The sequence below is a fragment of the Balaenoptera ricei genome, chromosome X (genome assembly GCF_028023285.1).
Source record: "Balaenoptera ricei isolate mBalRic1 chromosome X, mBalRic1.hap2, whole genome shotgun sequence".
NCBI classification, from domain to species: Eukaryota; Metazoa; Chordata; class Mammalia; order Artiodactyla; family Balaenopteridae; genus Balaenoptera; species Balaenoptera ricei.
The window spans coordinates 75287381-75309093 of NC_082660.1; positions in this window are offsets into that span (position 1 = coordinate 75287381).

Here is a 21713-nt window from a genome sequence, read left to right on the forward strand (position 1 = left end):
GTCCATACGTTTGTTCTCTACATCTGTGTCCCTATTTCTGCCTTGCAAACACTCATTGTAATATGACATTTTTATTATAGCCATCTCACTGAAGGTGTGAAGTGCTATGCCATTGTGGTTTTGATTTATTTCCCTGTTGGCTAATGATAAGGGCACTTTTAGCAATTTTTATATTTTCATTGGAGAAATGTCTGATCACATATTTTGCCCATTTTATAATTGGCTTGTCTTTTCATTACTGACTTGTAAGGGTTCTTTATATATTCTGGATACAGATCCCTTATCAGATATATGATTTGCAAAATTTTTCTGACATTCTATAGGGTTTCTTTCACTCTTGATGGTGTTCTTTGAAGCACAGAGGTTTTTAATTTTTAATGTTCAATTTCTTTGCTTTTTTCCTTTGCTGCTTGTGTTTTTGGTTTTTCATATTAGAAACTATTTTCTAAACTAAGGTCATAAAGATTTATGCTTATATTTTCTACTAACAGTTTTACAGGTGTAGCTCTTATATTTAAATTTATGATCAATTTTGTGTTTATTTTTTGTATGGTGTGAGGTAGGAGTCCAGCTTCATTCATTTGCATGTAGAACCCAGTTCTCCTAGCACCATTCGTTGAAAAGACTATTATTTCTTCATTGAACTGTCTTGGTACTATTGTTGAACATCTATTAACTGCAAATGTAAGGATGTACTTCTGAACTCTCATTTCTGGGCTATTAATCCATGTGTATACCTGCATGCCAGTACCACACTATCTTGGCTACTGTAGCTTTGTAGTAAATTTTAAAATTGATTAATTATGAGTCCACCAACTTTGTTTTTCTTTTTAAGGATTGTTTTCACTATTCTATATATTTTGCATTTCCACATGAATTTTGTGACTAGCTCACCAATTTCTGCCCCCCCCCAAAAAAAGAAGTAGCTAGGATTTTGGAAGAGATTGCATTGAATCTGCAAGTCAATTTGAGCAGTATTGCCATCTTACCAATATTAACCCTTTCATTCCATGGACAAGAAATATCTTTCCATTTATTTAGGTCTTATATAATTTCTTTTAACAATTTTTGTATTTATTGGTATACAAGTCTTGTACTTGCTTGCTAAATTTATTCCTAAGTATTTTGTTCTTTTTGGTGTTATATTAAATGGAATTTTCTTCTTAATTTCATTTTCATATAGTTTATTGCTAGTGTATGAAAATAAAATAGATTTTTATATATTGATCTCGTATCTTGCAACATTGCTGAACTCCTGTACTAGTTCTTATACTTTTTTAGCAGATTCCTTAGGATTCTCTATATACAAGATCATGTCCTTATTCATGGTTTATAATCTGTTTAATTATTGTGGGAATTGGTTTGCTAGTATTTTATTGAAGAATTTTATGTCTATATTCATAAGGGATACTAGTCCATAGTTTTCTTATTATATCTATGTCTGATATTACTATCAAGATATTTCCAGCCTCATAGAATGATTTGAGGAGTGGGTTTTTTTTCTCTTATATTTTTTGGGACAGTTTGTAAAGGAGTGGTATTAATTCTTTTTTAAACATTTAGTACAGTGTACTAGTGAGCCATCTGGTGCAGGATTTTTCTTTCAGTGACTCAATCTCTTTAGTTGTTATAGATTGTTCATATTTTCTCTTTCTTCTTGAGACAGATTCTATAGTTTGTATCTTTCTCAAATTTGTCCATTTTATTTTATTTACCTAATTTGTTGGCATACAGTTCTTAATATTTCCTTATAATGCCATTTACTTCTGTAAGGTCAGTAGAAATAGCCTCTTTTTATTTCCAATTTAGTAATTTCAGTTCTCTATCATTTTTTATTGATCAGTCTAGCTAAAGTCTTGTAAATTCTGATGATCTTTTCAAATACTCAAATTTTAGTTTGTTGATTATCTGTATTGTTCTTCTCTTCTCTCATTCATTAATTTCTTTATTTTCCTTTCTTTTTATTGAAATATAGTTGATGTACAATATTATGTTAGTTTCAGGTGTAGTGCATAGTGATTTACCTTTTTCATACATTATGAAATTGATCACCATGATAAGTCTAGTAACCATCTGTCTCCATACAAAGTTATTACAATATTATTGACTATATTCTTTATTCTGTGTATTACATCCCCATAATTTTATAACTGGAGGTCAGTATCTCTTAATCCCCATCTCCTATTTCACCTCTGCCATCAGCCTCCCCTCTGGAAATCACTAGTTTGTTCTCTGTATCTATCAATGAGTCTGTTTTCATTTTGTTTTGTTTGTTTGGTTATTTTGTTTTTTAGATGCCACATATAAGAGAGATCATGAGGTATTTTTCTGTTTCTGTCTGGCTTATTTCATTTAGCATAATACCCTCTAGATGCATCCATGTTGTTGCAAATGGCAAAATTTAATTCTTTTTCATGGCTGAGTAATATTCCATTATATAGATATAGATAGATAGATAGGGAGTAATATCTCATTTTATAAAGATATAGATACACCTCTCTCTCTCTCTTTCTCTCTCCATATATATATATATTTATATATATATCACACTTAGGTTTCTTGTTTCCATATCTTGGCTACTGTAAATAATGCTGCAATGAACATACGGATGCATATTATCTTTTCAAATTAGTGTTTTTGTTTTCTTTGGATCAGAAGTGAAATTGCTGGATCACATGTCTGTTCTAGCTTTAATTTTTTGAGGAAACCCCATACTGTTTTCCATAGTGTCTGCATCAAGTTACATTCCCACATACAGGGCACAAGGGTTCCTTTTTATCTACATCCTCACCAGCACTTGTAATTTGTTGTCATTTTGATAATAGCCATTCTGACACGTGTGAGGTGGTATCTCCTTGAGGTTTTGATTTGCATTTTTCTGATGTTAGCAATGTTGAGCATCTTTTCATGTGTCTGTTGGTGATCTGTATGGCTTCTGTGGAAAGATGTCTATTCAGGTCCTGTGCCCATTTTTAAAATTAGATTGTTTATTTTTTGATGTTGAGTTGTATAAGTTCTTTGTATATTTTGGATATTAAACAATTATTGGATATATCATTTGCAAATGTTCTCCCATTCATTAGGTTGCCTTTTCATTTTGTTGATAGTTCCATTCAGTGTGCAAAGGCTTTTTAGTTGGATGTAGTCCCATTTGTTTATTTTTTCTTTTGTTACTCTTACCTGAGGAGACATATCCAAAGAAGTATTACTAAGACTGATGTCAAAGAACATACTTCTTATGTTTTCTTCTAGGAGTTATATGGATTCAGGTCTTACATTTAAATCTGTAATCCATTTTGAGTTTATTTGTATATGGTGTGAGAAAGTAGTCCACTTTGATTCTTTTGCATGTAGCTGTCCAGTTTTCCCAACACCATTTATTGAAGAGACTGTCTTTCCACAATTATAATATCTTGCCAGTTTTGCTGTAGATTAATTGGCCATCAAAGCATGGGCTTATTTATGTACTGTCTATTCATTCCATTGATCTATGTATCTGTTTTTGTACCAGTACAATACTGTTTTCATTATTGTAAATTTGCAGTATAGTTCGAAATCAGGGAGCTTGATAACTCCAGTTTTCTTCTTTGTCAAGATTGCTTTGGTTATTCAGGGTCTTTTGTGTTTCCAAACAAATTTTAGAATTATATGTTCCAGTTCTGTGAAAAATGCCATTGGTATTTTGATAAGGATTGCATTGAATTGACAGATCACCTTGGGTAGTATGGTCATTTAAACAATATTAAACCTTCTAGTCCATGAGGACAGTATATTTTTTCATTTGTTTGTCTTTTCTTCAGTTTCTTTTATCAGTATTTTATAGATTTCAGAGAACAAGTCTTTTACTTCTTTCATTAGATTTTTTTCCTATGTATTTTATTTGATGCAATTGTAGATGTGATTGTCTTCCCAGTTTCTCTGTCTGAAAATTCATTATAAGTGTATAGAAAAACAGATTTCTGTATATTTATTTTGTATCCTGAAACTTTATGGATTTTATTTATTAGTTCTAATAGTTTTTGATAGCTTCTTTGGAGTTTTCTATATAGAACCATGTCATCTACAAACAGTGACTATTTTACTTCTTCCTTTCCAATTTGGATTCCTTTTATTTCTTTTTCTTTTCTGATTGCTGTGACTAGGAAATCCAATACTTTGTTGAATAAAAGTGGGCAGTATAGGCATCCTGATGTTAGATGAAATGCTTTCAGCTTTTCACCATTGAGTACAATGTTGTTGGTGGGTTTGACATATATGGCCTTTATTATGTTGAGGTATGTTCCCTCTATAACCACTTTGTTGAGGGTTTTTATCATGAGTGGCTGTTGAATTTTGTCAAAAGTTTTTTCTGCATCTATTGAGATGATCATGATTCTTATGCTACAGTTTGTTAATGTGTTGTATCATGTTGATTCCTTTGTGGCTATTGAACCTTCCTTGAATCCCTGTGATAAATCTTACTTGATCTGTAGTATCCTTTTAATGTATAGTTGAAATCAGATGGCTAACATCTCTTTGAGGATTTTTACATCTATGTTATCAGTGATATAGTCCTCTAATTTTTGTGTGGTGTCCTTGTATTGTTATGGTATCAAGGTGATATTGGCCTCATAGAATGAGTTTGGAAGAGTTCCTTCCCCTTCAATTTTTGGAATAGTTTGAGAGGGATAGGTGTTAACTCTTCTTTAAATGTTTGGTAGAATTCATCCATGAAGCTGTCTAATCCTATATTTTTGTTGCTGTTGTTGGGTGATTTTTTTTTATTGCTTATTCAATTTCATTACTGGTAATCAGTCTTTTCATATTTTCTATTTCTTCCTGATTCAGTAATGGGAGATTCTATATTTCTAGGAATTTATCCATTTCTTTTTGGCTATCTATTTTATGGGTATATGATTGCTTCTTGTAGTCTTTTATGAGCTTTTGTATTTTTGTGGTGTCAGTTGTAAATTCTCTTTCATTTCTGATTTTATTTATGTGGGCCCTCTCTTTTACTCGATGAGTCAGGCTAAAAGTTTCTCAATTTTGTTTATTTTTTCAAAGAACCAGCTATTAGTTTCTTTCTTCTTTTCTATTGTTTTTCTTAGTCTCTATTTCATTTATTTCTGTTCTGATATTTATGATTTCATTCTTTCTACTAACTTTGAGTTTTGTTTGTTCTTTTTCTGATTCCTTTAGGTATAAGGTTGATTATTTATTTGAATTTTTTTAAATTTCTGAGCTAGGCTTATATTATTATAACCTCAAGTCTTGGAACTGCTTTTGCTGTGTCCCATAGATTTTGGATCGTTGTGTTTCCCTTTTCATTTGTCTCCAAGTAAATTTTTTATTCCCTCTTTGATTTCTCCAGTGACACATTGGTTGGTTAGCCTCCATTTGTTTGTGTTTTTTGCAGTTTTTTTCTTGTAGTTGATGTCTAGTCTCATAGTGTTGTGATCAGAAAAGATGCTTGATATGATTTCAGTCTTCTTAAATTTACTGAGATTTGTTTTGTTGCCTAGAATGTGATCTATACTGGAGAATGTTCCAAGTGCAGGTGAAAAGAATATGTATTTTGCCACGTTTGGATGCAATGTTCTGTACATATCAATTCGTTTCATCTGAACTAATGTGTCATTTATGCCACTGTTTCCTTATTGATTTTCTGTCTGAATGATGTGTCCATTGATGTAAGTGAAGTGTTAACATCACCTATTATTATTGTGTTACTCTCAATTCCTTCCTTCATATTTGTTAATGCTTGCTTTATATATTTAGGTGCTCCTATGTTGTGTGTGTATATGTTTACAATTGTTATATCTTCCTGTTTGATTGATGCCTTTATCATTATGTCTCTTGTTACAGTCTTTGTTTTAAAGTCTGTTGTGTCTGGTATAAGTATTGCTACCCCAGCTTTCTTTTCATTTCCATTTGCATGGAATACCTTTTCCTTACCCTCACTTTCAGTTTGTGTGTGTCTTAAGATCTAAATTGAGTCTCTTGTACGTAGTATGTAGGTGAGTCTTGTTTTTGTTTTTTGTTTTTTAAAATTCATTTAGCCACATTATGTCTTTTGACTTGAGCATTTAGTCCATTTACATTTAAAGTAACTACTGATGGGTAGGGTATAGACTTTCTGCCATTTAAAAATTATTTTCTGGTTATTTTTGTAGTTCTTTTTATTTCTTTATTCTTTTGCTCTCTTCCCTATGTTTCTCTTTAGTGCTATTTTTGGATTCTTTTCTCTTTTTTGTGTGTATCTATTTTATAGTTTTGGTTTGTGGTTAACATGAGTTTCATATATAACTATATATATGAAATAATCATATAATCATATAATATACATATGATTAAGTTGATGATATCTTAAGTTTGAACACATTCTAACAACCTTGCATTTTTATCCCCTCCCTCATTTGACATCATATTTTACATCCTTTTGGCTTTTGTTTCACTTAAGTACATATTATTTATATTGATGATATTACCACTTTTGTCTTTTAACCTTCCTACTAGCTTTATAAGTGGTTGAACTGCTACCTTTACTGTATGCTTGCTTTTTCAGTGGGAATTTTCTTACATAATTTTCATATTTTCCAGTTGTGGCTTTTTTTTTTTTTTTTTTTTTGCTTAAGTAAGTCCCTTTATCCCTTCTTATAGAGCTGGTTTAATGGTACTGAACTCTTTCACCTTTTGCTTGTCTGTAAAACATTTTATCTTTCTTTCGAATCTGAATGGTAGCCTTGCCAGGTAGAGCATTCTTGGTTTTAACTTTTTTCCTTTCATCACTTTTAATATATAGTGCCACTCCCTTCTGTCATGCAAAGTTTTTGCTTTAGAACCAGCTGTTTTTATTATGGAAGTTCCCTTGTTTGTAACTATCTGTTTCTCTCTTGATGATTTTAAGAGTCTGTCTTTATCTTTCATTTTTGCCATTTCAATTATAATGTGTCTTGGTGTGGACCTCTTTGGATTTATCTTGTTTGGGACAGTCTGTGCTTCCTGGACTTGGAAGTCTGTTTCCTTCCCAAAGTTAAGGAAGTTTTCAGCTATTATTTCTTCAAGTGGATCCCTTTCTCTCTCTCTTTTCCTTCTGAGACCCCTATAATGTGAATGTTAGTGTGCTTGATGTTGTCCCAGAAGTCACTTAAACAGTTCTCATTTTTTAATTTTTTTTTTTTTATAACTACTTTTTTTATTTTTATTTATTTATTTTATTTTTTTGGCTGTGCTGGGTCTTCGGTTCGTGCGAGGGCTTTCTCTAGTTGCGGCAAGTGGGGGCCACTCTTCATCGCGGTGTGGGGACCGCTCTTCATCGCGGTGCGCGGGCCTTTCACTATCGCGGCCCCTCCCGTTGCGGGGCACAGGCTCCAGACGCGCAGGCTCAGCAGTTGTGGCTCACGGGCCCAGCTGCTCCGTGGCATGTGGGATCCTCCCAGACCAGGGCTCGAACCCGTGTCCCCTGCATTAGCAGGCAGATTCTCAACCACGGCGCCACCAGGGAAGCCCCAGTTCTCATTTTTTGAAATTCTTTTTCTCTGTTCAGCTTAGGTGATTTCCACTACTCCGTCCTCCAGTTTGCTGATCTATTCCTCTATATCATCTAATCTACTGTATATCCCTTTTAGTGTATTTTTTAAAATTTCAGTTATTTTATTTTTCATGTCTATTTGGTTCTTCTTTATATTTTCTAACTCTGTTAGCTTCTCAGTGTGTTCATCTATTCTTCACCCTTGCTTATTTGCATCTTTATGATTATTACCTTGAACTCTTTCTTAGGTAGAGTGTTTATCTCTCCTTCATTTAGTTCTTTTTCTTAGGTTTTTTCTTGTTCCATAGTTTGGAACATATTCCTCTTTCTTTTCATTTTGCCCAGTTCTCTATTTTGATTTCTATGTGTTAGGTAGGTCAGTTATGTCCCTGATCATGGAGAACTGGCCTTATATAGTTGATATTCTATGGGACCCAGGAGTATGCTCCTTTCTCATCATCAGATTAATATATTCTAGGGGTATTCCCTACAATATGTAGGGGTGCATGTGCCCTTTTGTTGTGGTGGAGCTCCCTACTGGGGGCACACTGGTAAGTGGGGCTGACCTCCAACCTTGTTGGCTGTGAGGTTGTGCCTTGTGAAGTGGATGTGTGCCAGCTGGAGGGTGGGACCAAGTCCCTGCATGACTTGTGTGCAGTCTGTTGGGGCATGGAGCTGGTGTTGTCCCTGCTGGTAGGAGGGGCCAGGTTACTTTGCTACTGTTTGTGTCACCTGGAGGGGCACAGGGCTGGTGCTAGCCCCCTAGAGGGCAGGGTTTTGTCCACACACAGCTCTCACATATGGTCTGGGTAGTGGGGGAGGCTCAGGGCCTGGTCCCTGGCACTAATAGCCTAGAGGGAGGATTCCAGATTGGAGATTTCTAGTGCTGGTGCTATCACGGTAGAATGAGCTTCCCAAAATGGCTGTTAGCAGTGTCTCAGTCTCTGGGGGCACTGCCATTTGCCTCCTGTGCCTCCAAGAGGCTCTCCAAGATCAGCAAGTGGGCCTGACTGAGGCTTTTTTCAAACTATGCCTCTGAAATGGGACCTGGAGTGTGTGAGACTTTGCACATGCACTTTAAGAGTGGAATCTCTGTTTCCTATAGCCCTTTGATCTCCCAAACTTAAGCCCCACTGGTTTTCAAAGTCAGGTGTTCTGGGGGCTTGTTTTCCTGGTGCAGGACTCCTGGGCTGGGGTGCCAATGTGGGGCTCAGAACCCTATCTCCTTGGGGAGGACCTCTTCTATTGGGCTATTCCTCTCATTTGTAGATCAGCAACCCAAGGGTGTGAGTCCTAACTATACAGCATCTCTGCCTCTCCTGTCTCCTTGTAGTTCCTTCTTTATGTGTTCCACTGTATATAACTTTTTTTACTAGTCTTCATGTAATTCTTATAGATAGTTGCTCTGTAAGTATTTGTAACTTTGGTTTGTCCAGGGAAGGAGGTAAGTTCAGGTACTTCCTACTCTGCTATCTTGACCATCTTCCATTATTTCATTAATTTTTGCTCTAAACACTATTAATTATGAGACATTCTTAACTGCTTAAGTCAATCAGTCAATCAATACATGTGCTTCTTGAATGCAACATGCATGTATATTCCCATTTTAAGTATTATGAATATAGATTCATCATGACTCTTGATTTCAGGAATTTTGAAGCATGAAAGATGTATTCAAAGGAATTTGCTTATATTATAGGCATTTGCAGGAATAAAGGGTAAGGGCTCACAGTTATGAGACTTCTATAAGACTGTACATTGGGTAGTAATTGTACCAATTCCTCAGGATGTTTGTATTTATGTATTAATTTAGGTACATCACATGTTCTATGCTATTTACTTGAGGGTGTCAGTGGACAGACATTGAGTGCCACGTGGCACAACCACAGTCTGTAGGTGGATTATTTTTTTTTTTAATTTTCCACATGCTGAAAACATTTGGAATGAAAATCAGAATGCCTTCAGCTGAACTTGAGTAATTTTATAAAGCTGTTGGTGCTTGTAAGTACAGGAAGAACAGAAATTTAAGCATGTGCTTAAATATTAATAAAATAATGTTTGTACTGTGCTCATAGTATGATGGAAAAAAGATGCCATATATGTGATATATAGTCTACTATAAGAACTGTGAAATGGTAAAAGGAGGAGGGACATAAGAAGAGACTGTGTTTTATTCTGGATCCTATGAGTAGCAGAGAAAGGGAGGGAAGAAGGAAGGAAGGAAGGAAGGAAGGAAGGGAGGAAGGAAAGGAGGGAGGGTGGGAGGGAGGAAGAAAAGTAGGTTGGAAGTTCTAAAACTGAAGTACAGTTCTCAAAAAATTTTGTCAATGCCAATGGGGAGTCTACAATCTAGTCACCTGTCAGAGATGTCCTGCATCTTCTATGAATGGAACTGTGTTAGTATCCCTGTAATGCTCAGACATTGCCTGGGGGAAGCCTATAAGAATAATGACCTCAACTTTAACTGGATGATGGATTTCAGAGTGTAGCAGCTGAGGCTATTTGTCAGTTATGCTCCTTGAAGTAGGAGCTCTGAGAATCATGTTTTCATAGCCACCATACAGTGGCTACTGGCAAAGACATTATTGTTCTCAGGGACTAATGACTTTACTTAGTATCTACCAAAGTGAGCCAACCATGGTAAAACTTTTATGTAAAGTCTGAATATGAATTGTATTTCGTGAGAGCAGATATGGCCTCTGAAACAGGCCATTAAACCTTCTCTAGAGCCCTAATTCCTCAGAAATCCTTGACTTTAGCAATTCCATTTAACTGATAGGATCATGATCTAGAAATCAGTGTCATTATACCTCACACACATATGCTAGCATGATCCTGTTGAATCAGCCTTTTCTCAGAAAAGGGGAGGGGAAGCAGAATTAAACCCCTTGTGGAAATAAAGTACAATATTCCCCAGGTTCATTTGTATGATTGTCTGTCAAAGAGAGAGGGACCCAGAATGAAAACGACCTAGGATATAGTTACTTCTTCCTGCCATATTTTTGTTCTTTTCTGCTCATGCCTTGGAGGATTTGTGTTCAGTTTAAGTACAGGTGCTTTCTTTTCATATTCTAAACCTGGATTTACCTTGCATTCGTTTTTTGGACAGTGTCCCAATTTAAGCCAAGGAGACATTCTCAAGGGCCCATAGGAGCATGCAGTAGTTTATCTTTTATCTTGGACAAAAAATACTAGAAGGAGAGGCCAAATGACTGGAACCAGTTCTAGATGATCCCATGGTAAAATCTCTGTTTTACTTGTGTATTCATGATTCTTCTCTCTATATATGGTATACCTGTGTAAGTAAGCACTGACACTAAAAATATACCTGACAAATCAGAAAAAAAATAGAATTGTAGAAATACCTGATAAGTGCAGAAACTGAAAGGTGACCTTCATTTTGAGAGGAACATCTGATATCTGCCAATAGCATCTGAAAGTTTTGAACTGGTCTTTACATCATTTTTTCTTTTTTTTAACATCTTTATTGGAGTATAATTGCTTTACAATGGTGTGTTACTTTCTGCTTTATAACAAAGTGAATCAGTTATACATATACCTATGTTCCCATATCTCTTCCCTCTTACGTCTCCCTCCCTCCCACCCTCCCTATCCCACCCCTCTAGGTGGTCACAAACCACCGAGCTGATCTCCCTGTGCCATGTGGCTGCTTCCCACTAGCTATCTATTTTACATTTGGTAGTGTGTATATATATATCCATGCCACTCTCTCACTTCATCCAAACTTACCCTTTCCACTCCACGTGTCCTCAAGTCCATTCTCTACGTCTGTGTCTATATTCCTGTCCTGCCCCTAGGTTCCTCACAACCATTTTTTTTTTTTTGGATTCCATACATATGTATTAGCATGCGGTATTTGTTTTTCTCTTTCTGACTTAATTCACTCTGTATGACAGACTCTAGGTCCATGCACCTCACTACAAATAACTCAATTTCGTTTCCCTTTATGGATGAGTAATTATCTATTGTATATATGTGCCACATCTTCTTTATCTATTCATCTGTCGATGGACACTTAGGTTGCTTCCATGTCCTGGCTATTGTAAATAGAGCTGCAATGAACATTGTGGTACATGATGCTTTTTGAATTATGGTTTTCTCAGGGTATATGCCCAGTAGTGGGATTGCTGGCTCATATGGTAGTTTATTTTTAGTTTATTAAGGAACCTCCATACTGTTCTCCATAGTGGCTGTATCAATTTACATTCCCACCAACAGTGCAAGAGGGTTCCCTTTTCTCCACACCCTCTCCAGAATTTATTGTTTGTTGATTTTTTGATGATGGCCATTCTGATGGGTGTGAGGTGATAACTCATTGTAGTTTTGATTTGCATTTCTCTAATGATTAGTGATGTTGAGAATCCTTTCATGTGTTTGTTAGCAATCTGTCTATCTTCTTTGGAGAAATACCTGTTTACGTCTTCTGCCCATTTTTGGATTGGGTTGATTGTTTTCTTGATACTGAGCTGCATGAACTGCTTGTAAATTTTGGAGATTAATCCTTTGTCAGTTGCTTCATTAGCAAATATTTTCTCCCTTTCTGAGGGTTGTCTTTTCATCTTGTTTATGGTTTCCTTTACTGTGCAAAAGCTTTTAAGTTTCATTAGGTCCCATTTGTTTATTTTTGTTTTTATTTCCAATTCTATAGGAGGTGGGTCAAAAAGGATCTTGCTGTGATGTATGTCATAGAGTGTTCTGCTTATGTTTTCCTCTAAGAGTTTTATAGTCTCTGGCCTTACATTTAGGTCTTATTCTAGTTTGAGTTTATTTTTGTGTACGGTGTTAGGGAGTGTTCTAATTTCATTCTTTTACATGTAGCTGTCCAGATTTCCCAGCACCACTTATTGAAGAGACTGTCTTTTCTCCATTGGATATTCTTGCCTCCCTTATCAAAACTAACGTGACCATAGGTGCATGGGTTTATCTCTGGGTTTTCTAACCTGTTCCATTGATCTATATTTCTGTTTGGGGGCCAGTACCATACTGTCTTGATTACTGTAGGTTTGTAGTATAGTCTGAAGTCAGGGAGCCTGATTCCTCCAGCTCCATTTTTCTTTCTCAAGATTGCTTTGGCTATTCGGGGTCTTTTGTGTTTCTATAGAAATTGTGAAATTTTTTGTTCTAGTTCTGTGAAAAATGCCAGTGGTAGTTTGATAAGGATTGCATTCAATCTGTAGATTGCTTTGGGTAGTAGAGTCATTTTCACATTGTTGATTCTTCCAATCCAAGAACATGGTATATCTCTCCATCTTTTTGTATCATCTTTAATTTATTTCATCAGTGTCTTTTAGTTTTCTGCATACAGGTGTTTTGTCTCTTCAGGTAGGTTTATTCTAGGTATTTTATTCTTTTTTTTGCAATGTTAAGTGGAAGTGTTTCCTTAATTTCTCTTTTAGATTTTTCATCATTAGTGTATAGGAATGCAAGAGATTTCTGTGCATTAATTTTATATCCTGCTACTTTACCAAATTCATTGATTAGCACTAGTAGTTTTCTAGTAGCATCTTTAGGATTCTCTATGTATAGGATCATGTCATCTGCAAACAGTGACAGCTTTACTTCTTTTCCGATTTGGATTCCTTTTATTTCTTTTTCTTCTCTGACTGCTTTGGCTAAAACTTCCAAAATGATGTTGAATAATAGTGGTGAGAGTGGACAAGCTTGTCCTGTTCCTGATCTTAGAAGATATGGTTTCAGTTTTCCACCATTGAGAATGATGTTGGCAGTGCGTTTGTCATATATGGCCTTTACTAGGTTGAGGTAGGTTTCCTCTTTGCCTACTTTCTGGAGGTTTTTTATCATAAATGGGTGTTGAATTTGTCAAAAGCTTTTTCTACATCTATTGAGATGACGATATGGTTTTTCTCCTTCGGTTTGTTAATATGGTTTATCACATTGATTGATTTGTATATTTTGAAGAATCCTTGCATTCTGGGGATAAAACCCACATGATCATGGTGTATGATCCTTTCAATGTGCTGTTGGATTCTTTCTGCTAGTATTTTGTTGAGGATTTTTGCATCCATGTTCATCAGTGATATTGGCCTGTAGTTTTCTTTCATTGTGACATCTTTGTCTGGTTTTGTTATCAGGGTGATGGTGGCCGCATAGAATGAGTTTGGGAGTTTTCCTCTCTCTGCTATATTTTGGAAGAGTTTGAGAGAGTAGGTCTTCACTCTTCTCTAAATGTTTGATAGAATTTGCCTTTTAAACCATCTGGTTATGGGCTTTTGTTTGTTGGAAGATTTTTAATCACAGTCTCAATTTCAGTGCTTGTGATTGGTCTGTTTATATTTTCTAATTCTTCCTGGTTCAGTCTTGGAAGGTTGTGCTTTTCTAAGAATTTGTCCATTTCTTCCAGGTTGTCCAATTTAATGGCCTGTAGTTGCTTGTAGTAATCTCTGATGATCCTTTGTATTTCTGCATGTCAGTTGTTACTTCTCCTTTTTCATTTCTAATTCTATTTATTTGGGTCTTCTCCCTTTTTTTCTTGATGAGTCTGGGTAATGGTTTATCAATTTTGTTTATCTTCTCAAAGAACCTGCTTTTAGTTTTATTGATCTTTGGTCTTGTTTCCTTCATTTCTTTTTCGTTTATTTCTGATCTGATCTTTATGATTTCTTTCCTTCTGCTAACTTTGGGGTATTTTTTGGTTATTCTTTCTCTAATTGCTTAAGGTGTAAGGTTAGGTTGTTTATTTGAGATATTTCTTGTTTCTTAAGGTAGGATTTTATCGCTATAAACTTCCCTCTTAGAAATGCTTTTGCTGCATCCCATAGATTTTGGGTTGTTGTGTTTTCATTGTCATTTGTTTCTAGGTATTTTTTTATTTCCTCTTTGATTTCTGCAGTGATCTCTTGGTTATTAAGTAGTGTATTGTTTAGCTTCCATGTGTTTGTATTTTTTACAGATTTTTTCCTGTAATTGATATCTAGTCTCATAGAGCTGTGGTCAGAAAACATACTTGATAGGTTTTCAATTTTCTTAAATTTACCAAGGCTTGAGTTGTGGCCCAAGATATGATCTATCCTGGAGAATGTTCCATGAGCACTTGAGAAGGGAGTGTATTCTGTTGTTTTTGGATGGAATATCCTATAAATATCAGTTAAGTCCATCTTGTTTAATGTATCATTGAAAGCTTGTGTCTCCTTATTTATTTTCATTTTGGATGATCTGTCCATTGATGAAAGTGGGATGTTGAAGTCCCCAACTATGATCGTGTTACTGTTGATTTCCCCTTTTATGGCTGATAGTATTTGCTGTATGTATTGAGGTGCTCCTATGTTGGGTGCAAAAATATTTATAATTGCTATATCTTCTTCTTGGATTGATCCTTTGATCATTATGTAGTGTCTTTCTTTGTCTCTTGTAATAGTCTTTGTTTTAATGTCTATTTTGTCTGATATGAGAATTGCTACTCCAGCTTTCTTTTGATTTCCATTTGCATGGAATGCCTTTTCCCATCCCCTCACTTTCAGTCTGTATGTATCCCTAGGTCTGAAGTGGGTCTCTTGTAGACAGCATATATACGGGTCATGTTTTTGTATCCATTCAGCCAGTCTATGTCTTTTGGTTGGAGAATTTAATCCATTTACATTTAAGGTAGTTGTTGATATGTATGTTCCTATTACCATTTTCTTAATTGTTTTGGATTTGTTATTGTAGGTATTTTCCTTCTCTTGTGTTTCCTGCCTAGGGATGTTTCTTTAGCATTTGTTGTAAAGCTGGTTTGGTGGTGCTGAGTTTTCTTAGTTTTTGCTTGTCTGTAAAGATTTTGATTTCTCTGCCAAATCTGAATGAGATCCTTGCTGGGTAGAGTAATTGCTTGTAGTTTTTTCCCTTTCATCACTTTAAATACGTCCTGCCACTCCCTTCTGTCTTGCAGAGTTTCTGCTGATAGATCAACTGTTAACCTTATTGAGATTCCCTTGTATGTTATCTGTTGTTTACCCCTTGCTGCTTGTAATATTTTTCCTTTGTATTTAATTTTTGATAGTTTGATTAATATGTGTCTTGGCGTTTTTCTCCTTGGATTTATCCTGTGTGGGACTCTTTGCCCTTCTTGGACTTGATTATCTATTTCCCTTCCCATATTAGGGAAGTTTTCAACTATAATCCCTTCAAATATTTTCTCAGTCCCTTTCTTTTTCTCTTCTTCTTCTGGGAACCCTATAATTCGAATGTTCATGTGTTTAATGTTCTCCCAGATGTCTCTGAGACTGTCCTCAATTCTTTTCATTCTTTTTTCTTTATTCTGCTCTGTGATAGTTATTTCCAGTATTTTATCTTCCAGGTCACTTATCCATTCTTCTGCCTCAGTTATTCTGCTATTGTTTCCTTCTAGAGAATTTTAAATTTCATTTGTTGTGTTGTTCATCATTGTTTGTTTGCTCTTTAGTTCTTCTCAGTCCTTGTTAAACGTTTCTTGTATTTTCTGTATTCTATTTTCAGGATTTTGGATCATTTTGACTATCATTACTCTGAATTCTCTTTCAGGTACACTACCTATTTCCTCTTTATTTGTTTGGTCTGGTGGGTTTTTACCTTGCTCCTTCATCTGCTGTGTGTTTCTCTGTCTTCTCATTTTGCTTAACCTACTGTGTTTGGAGTCTCCTTTTCACAGGCTGCAGGTTTGCAGTTCCCGTTGTTTTTGGTGTCTGCCCCCACTTGCTAAGGTTGGTTCAGTGGGTTATGTAGACTTCCTGGTGGAGGGGAATGATGCCTGTGTTCTGGTGGATATGGGTGGATCTTGTCTTTCTGTTTGGCAGGCCTGCATCTGGTGGTGTGTTTTGGGCTTTTGGTGACCTTATTATGATTTTAGGCAGCCTCTCTTCTAATGGGTTGTGTTGTGTTCCTGTCTTTCTAGTTGTTTGGCATAGGGTGTCCAACACTGTAGTGTGGTGGTTGTTGAGTGGAGTTAGGTCTTAGCATTGAGAGGGAGATCTGTGGGACAGCTTTCACCATTTGATATTACATGGAGCCGGGAGGTCCCTGTTGGACCAATGTCCTGAAGTTGGCTCTCCCACCTCAGAGGCACAGGCTTGACACACAGCTGGAGCACCAAAACCCTATCAGCCACATGGCTTTTGGGAAGTCTGAGGTCTTCTGCCAGCATTCAGTTGGTGTTCTGTAGGAGTTGTTCCACATGTAGATGTATTTCTGATGTATTTTTGTGGAGGAAGGTGATCTCCACGTCTTACTCCTCCACCATCTTGAACATCTCTGGAACTCTTTCTAATTTTCTTTCATGATTAATTCTGGATCATCCCTTACTATTATGCCTCTCAGTTTGCTTACTTGGAAACTAACATGTCACTCTCAACAGTGAAAGCTTGAGGGAAGATTGTGAAGTAAAAGTACATACTGCTGCCTAGAAAGGCCTAAGAAGTTTGTCATTTCTCAGATGAAATTGCATTTCAGCAAGGTGAAGTTATTATTTTTTTTTAATTTTGAAAGTGTTAAGTCACAGAATGAGTAGCAGAAACTAGGTCTTTTAACTACAACTCACCATCTAGTGCTCTTTCCTACCACCAGGTAGGAGGTTTTTCATCAGTGTCTTCCGTTTGAAACCCTCCACATGACTGGAAGACTTTTCACATGACTACTTCCCTGAGGTGCTGTCCTGCCTACAAGAGTTTCCCAAGGAAGCACATCACCTAAGCTTGTTCTTTTTAGAAGGCAAGACCCATACTTATTTTTCTACAATCCGCCCCTTTACATATCTCCTCCCACCGCAATTTAAAATGTTTTGTGCCCCATTAACTTGGGGCTCTGTATTTGAATTCCAAAAATGATAAGGGCTAATCTGAAATAATGTATTAGTTTCCTATAAAAGGAATCTAACACAAAGGAATTATTCTAAAGAAAGAAGTTCTCAGGTAAGCCTCTAGATGAGATATTTTAGAGGGTGGATTTTGTGAAATTCCATTTACCATTTTATGTAATATAGCCCTTAATATATTTGATCCATGTTTTCCTGCCTAGCTCAATGAAAATATTATATTTTTACAATTCCTCATCCTTAATCCTTTTCTCTAAAAGGCTTGTCTTGCAAGGAATAAATTGTTTATATAACAGTTATGTGTGGCCTGTCTAAAATACTCTTATATCTGGATTTCTAAGTTCTTGAAGTTCATTAATTTAAGTTTGGAGGAGTAAACTTATTAGTTGCCTTTATTTATTCATTCATTCAACAAATACTGGTTGCATACTGTGAACAAGGATTGTGGAGGATATAATGTAAGTTGAATTTGGATTCTTCCTTCAAGGAACTTATTGTGTAGTAGAGGCTATTTTAGATAACATTCACACAAGATTTTTGTAGATATTATTGTAATCCTTTGCCTAAACTATTTTTCTGTCTTGTTTCTCTAATTTACTTTCAGACCAGCTGCTTCACATAAAAATGTTTCTGCAACTCCTCAAAATTGTACTTTTTACTCTAAATCTAATTTATCTTTAAGATATAAAAGTGGTAGCATTGTTTGCAATTAAAAAAATTCTCATTAAACATACTTCCAGTAATTATTGTATGTGTGACAGCCTTTCATATGGTTACCCTATCAACACCTTAATATTAACATTTCCAAAATTAAATGGAAAATGTTCCACCAAACTTTGATATTCCTTTGCATGCTATCAACCTCCTCCTATTCATCACTTAGACTGTAACATTTGAATTACTCTTTTCTTATACCCTATATATTTGATGAGATTTTAATTCATATGTGTTTTTCCTCTGCATCATGTCTCATGTCTTCTTTATCTCTTTTGTACTCTAGTCAGGATGTAACTAGATTATCCTGCAGTAATAAAGGAACACCAAAATCTCAGTGGCTTAAAGCAAGTGTCAGCATACTTTTTCTGTAAATGGCCAGATAGTAAGTATTTTAGGATTTATGAACCAATTGGCAAAATTGAGGATATTATGTAAGTACTTATATAAGAAGAGAGAAAAATTTTCACAACTTTTATTGAAAAAATTCAATATACAATTATTATTGAGTACAATGTTTTATAATACAGGTCTACCAATAAGAAGAATGTAATTCTTTTTACACAGATAACATTTCACTTAATAGGGATTCAAAGTTGGTGTTCTTTACCATCAACATTTATTGCAAATGTTCACTGTTAGTGCTGATGTGTGATGAGATTTTACATATTTCATCTAGAAAATGTGTTTTCACAGAGATAGGTATTACCTAATATTGATATTAATCCAAAAGCATATGATTTTAATTGAGCATACTAATTACTGGGAAGATATTTATAGAATTCCATTAGATTTTTCTCTCAATGTTTATTATGGCATAAAATTACATTGCAGACTAATCACTTCCAATTAAAGGTTAGATGGAAGCTCATTAATTGCACAGTTAAATGGCTTTTGAAATGCTGAAATTTCCTTTGCACTTACATCAAGATCCAAAAATGTTGCTGGGACTGCAGTTTGGATGCATAAAATACATCTACTGCAAATTTGCATGAGAATAAACATTTCATTTTTGTTTTAAAAATTAACAATACTGGAAGCATATGAAGTGACTTGATATTACTTGTGATTCAAACAATATTAATTGGCAGTAAGTGACTTTAATGTTTCTCATGTAAGTGCTCTTTTGGCTTGCACTTTTAAGTTGAGTTTACTAAGAAATATTATGAAGTCTACAGCAAAAGCTAATTTCCAAAGTCATTTAGTGTTTGATAATAGTAGTTGGGTGCAGTTCTCCTCACTCAGAAAAATCTCAATCTTGGTCCAGAGTTTTAAAAATCACAATAAAACTTTACTACTGCTAATCCATCAAACTTCTGTGTAGTAGCACAAGTCCGGATATTCAGCTCATATTTCTAACAAAAATTCACAAACCTGATGATGGTGAAGTCCATGAGAGTTAATGAAATTCACTCTTGACACTATTGGTTCAGTAACACACAGTATTTTTAATTATTTTCTGTAAAGTGTCATCTAATGGGTAATGTGATAAATAACTGTAGGTTTTAAACATTTTATTTACATTTTCACAAGCTTTGTAAGTTTACCCAACTAGTCTTTTTTTTCCCCCACACATTTTTATCACCATCACATCTTACCAGATTCCACTTCAGGTTTTACTGAATTAGTGTTTTCTTAACTTGTTTGAAAATATTCTTGCCTATGGTAGTTCTATGCAGACTATTCATAGAGACTAATTATTCATTAGTCTCAAATTTGACTCCTTAAGTCAACAGCAACAACTGAGCAGTATCACTAACATTTGTCAATACATCAAGAGCCAAGGAAATGTACTTTAACCATTGTTGCTGTCAATGATTTTCTTTCTTTTTTGTGTGAATAAATTCTGTTGTGATAAAATAGTCTGTTTTAAATTTTCTAATTTCTTGACCATTGCTTTCCTGTGCATTGAGAATACTGTTGTAAGTACTAAGTCTGGTAATATCAAAATACATTTTATTGTTTTAGCACCACTATAGTGTCATTGCCTAATAAACAAAATGCCTTGCCATATAATTTGATAACAGAATAATTCATACTCCAAAAGCATGACTTTCAAAGACTACTTTTCACTTTGTTGCTTGTTTTAACATGATGGGTATCCACTAGTAATAAAAATGAAATGAAATGAAATGCCATAGTACAATAATACACACTGCACTTGAAACATGGTCAATTTATAACTGCATCACTGTGATTTGTAATATGCCAAGCAGCAGTGCAAAACAATGATAATGCTACATATGGTCTCTATTGCAGCTATTCACTTGTTTAGAGTGTGAAAACAACCATAAGTAATACATGAACAAATGCACATGGCTCTGTTTCAATAAAATTTTATTTATGGACATTGAAATTTGAATTTCATATAATTTTCACTTGCCATGAAATATTACTTTTCTTAATTTTCGAACATGTACAAATTTGAAAAACATACTTAGCTCATGGGCTGTACAAAAACAGGCATTGTGCTAGATTTGGTTCACAGAATTTAGTTTGCTGATCCCTGGCTTCAAGTATCACTGGTTTATTTCTTCCTCTTGCTCTACAAATAAAACACTGGTTGGCAGAGGGTTTCTACTCACTGTAGTTACTTAGAGGTCCATGCTTGTGGAAGCTCCTTCTCAGCACATGCTTACGCAATCACGAAGGCAAGAAAAGGGAATATGTTGAATTGTACACTAAAGCTTTCAACCAGAAAGGATACTCACTGCGTTTGTTCACATTTTATTAGTCATAGCATGTCATATAGGCTCTCTTACCTTCAAATGGAGCAAGTAAGTGTGGAAGTGCAGCCCTATCATTTGCCTAGATGGAGGAGAAACTATCATAATAGGTCATGCCTTTGCTTGTTTGTTTTTTCAGTTTTAAGCCACTGAAATATCAATAGCATGTTTTTTTTTTTAACATCTGTATTGGAGTATAATTGCTTTACAATGCTGTGTTAGTTTCTGCTTTATAACAAAGTGGATCAGTTATACATATACATATGTCACCATATCTCTTCCCTCTTGCATCTCCCTCCCTCCCACCCTCCCTATCCCACCCCTCTAGGTGGTCACAAAGCACCGAGCTGATCTCCCTGTGCTATGCGGCTGCTTCCCACTAGATATCTATTTTATGTTTGGTAGTGTATATATGTCCATGCCACTCTCTCACTTTGTCCCAGCTTACCCTTTCCCCTCCCCATATCCTCAAGTCCATTCTCTAGTAGGTCTGCCTCTTTATTCCCGTCCTGCCCCTAGGTTCTTCATGACCTTTTTTTTTTTTTTTTTTAGATACCATATATATGTGTTAGCATGCGGTATTTGTTTTTCTCTTTCTGACTTACTTCCCTCTGTATGACAGTCTCTAGGTCCATCCACCTCACTACGCATGTTATCTAATCTACCATCCCTGCTTCCTATCTTACTCTATTCTAACTTAATCTTCACACTGGCACATCGATTTTCTTAAAGCACAGCTTTAATTATATCATTGGCTTCATAGTGCCTTCAGATAAAAAAGTTCTGATTATATCATTTAGGGTCTTCCATAAATTGGGTCTAAGGAGCATTTCAAGTTATATTACACATTTACTGCTTAAAAAATACTCTTTAAGTAAAATTCCATTTTATCTAGAATGGTGCCCATTACTCAAACATACCCCCCTTGTAATTCATTATACTACATTCTTTACCTGGAATT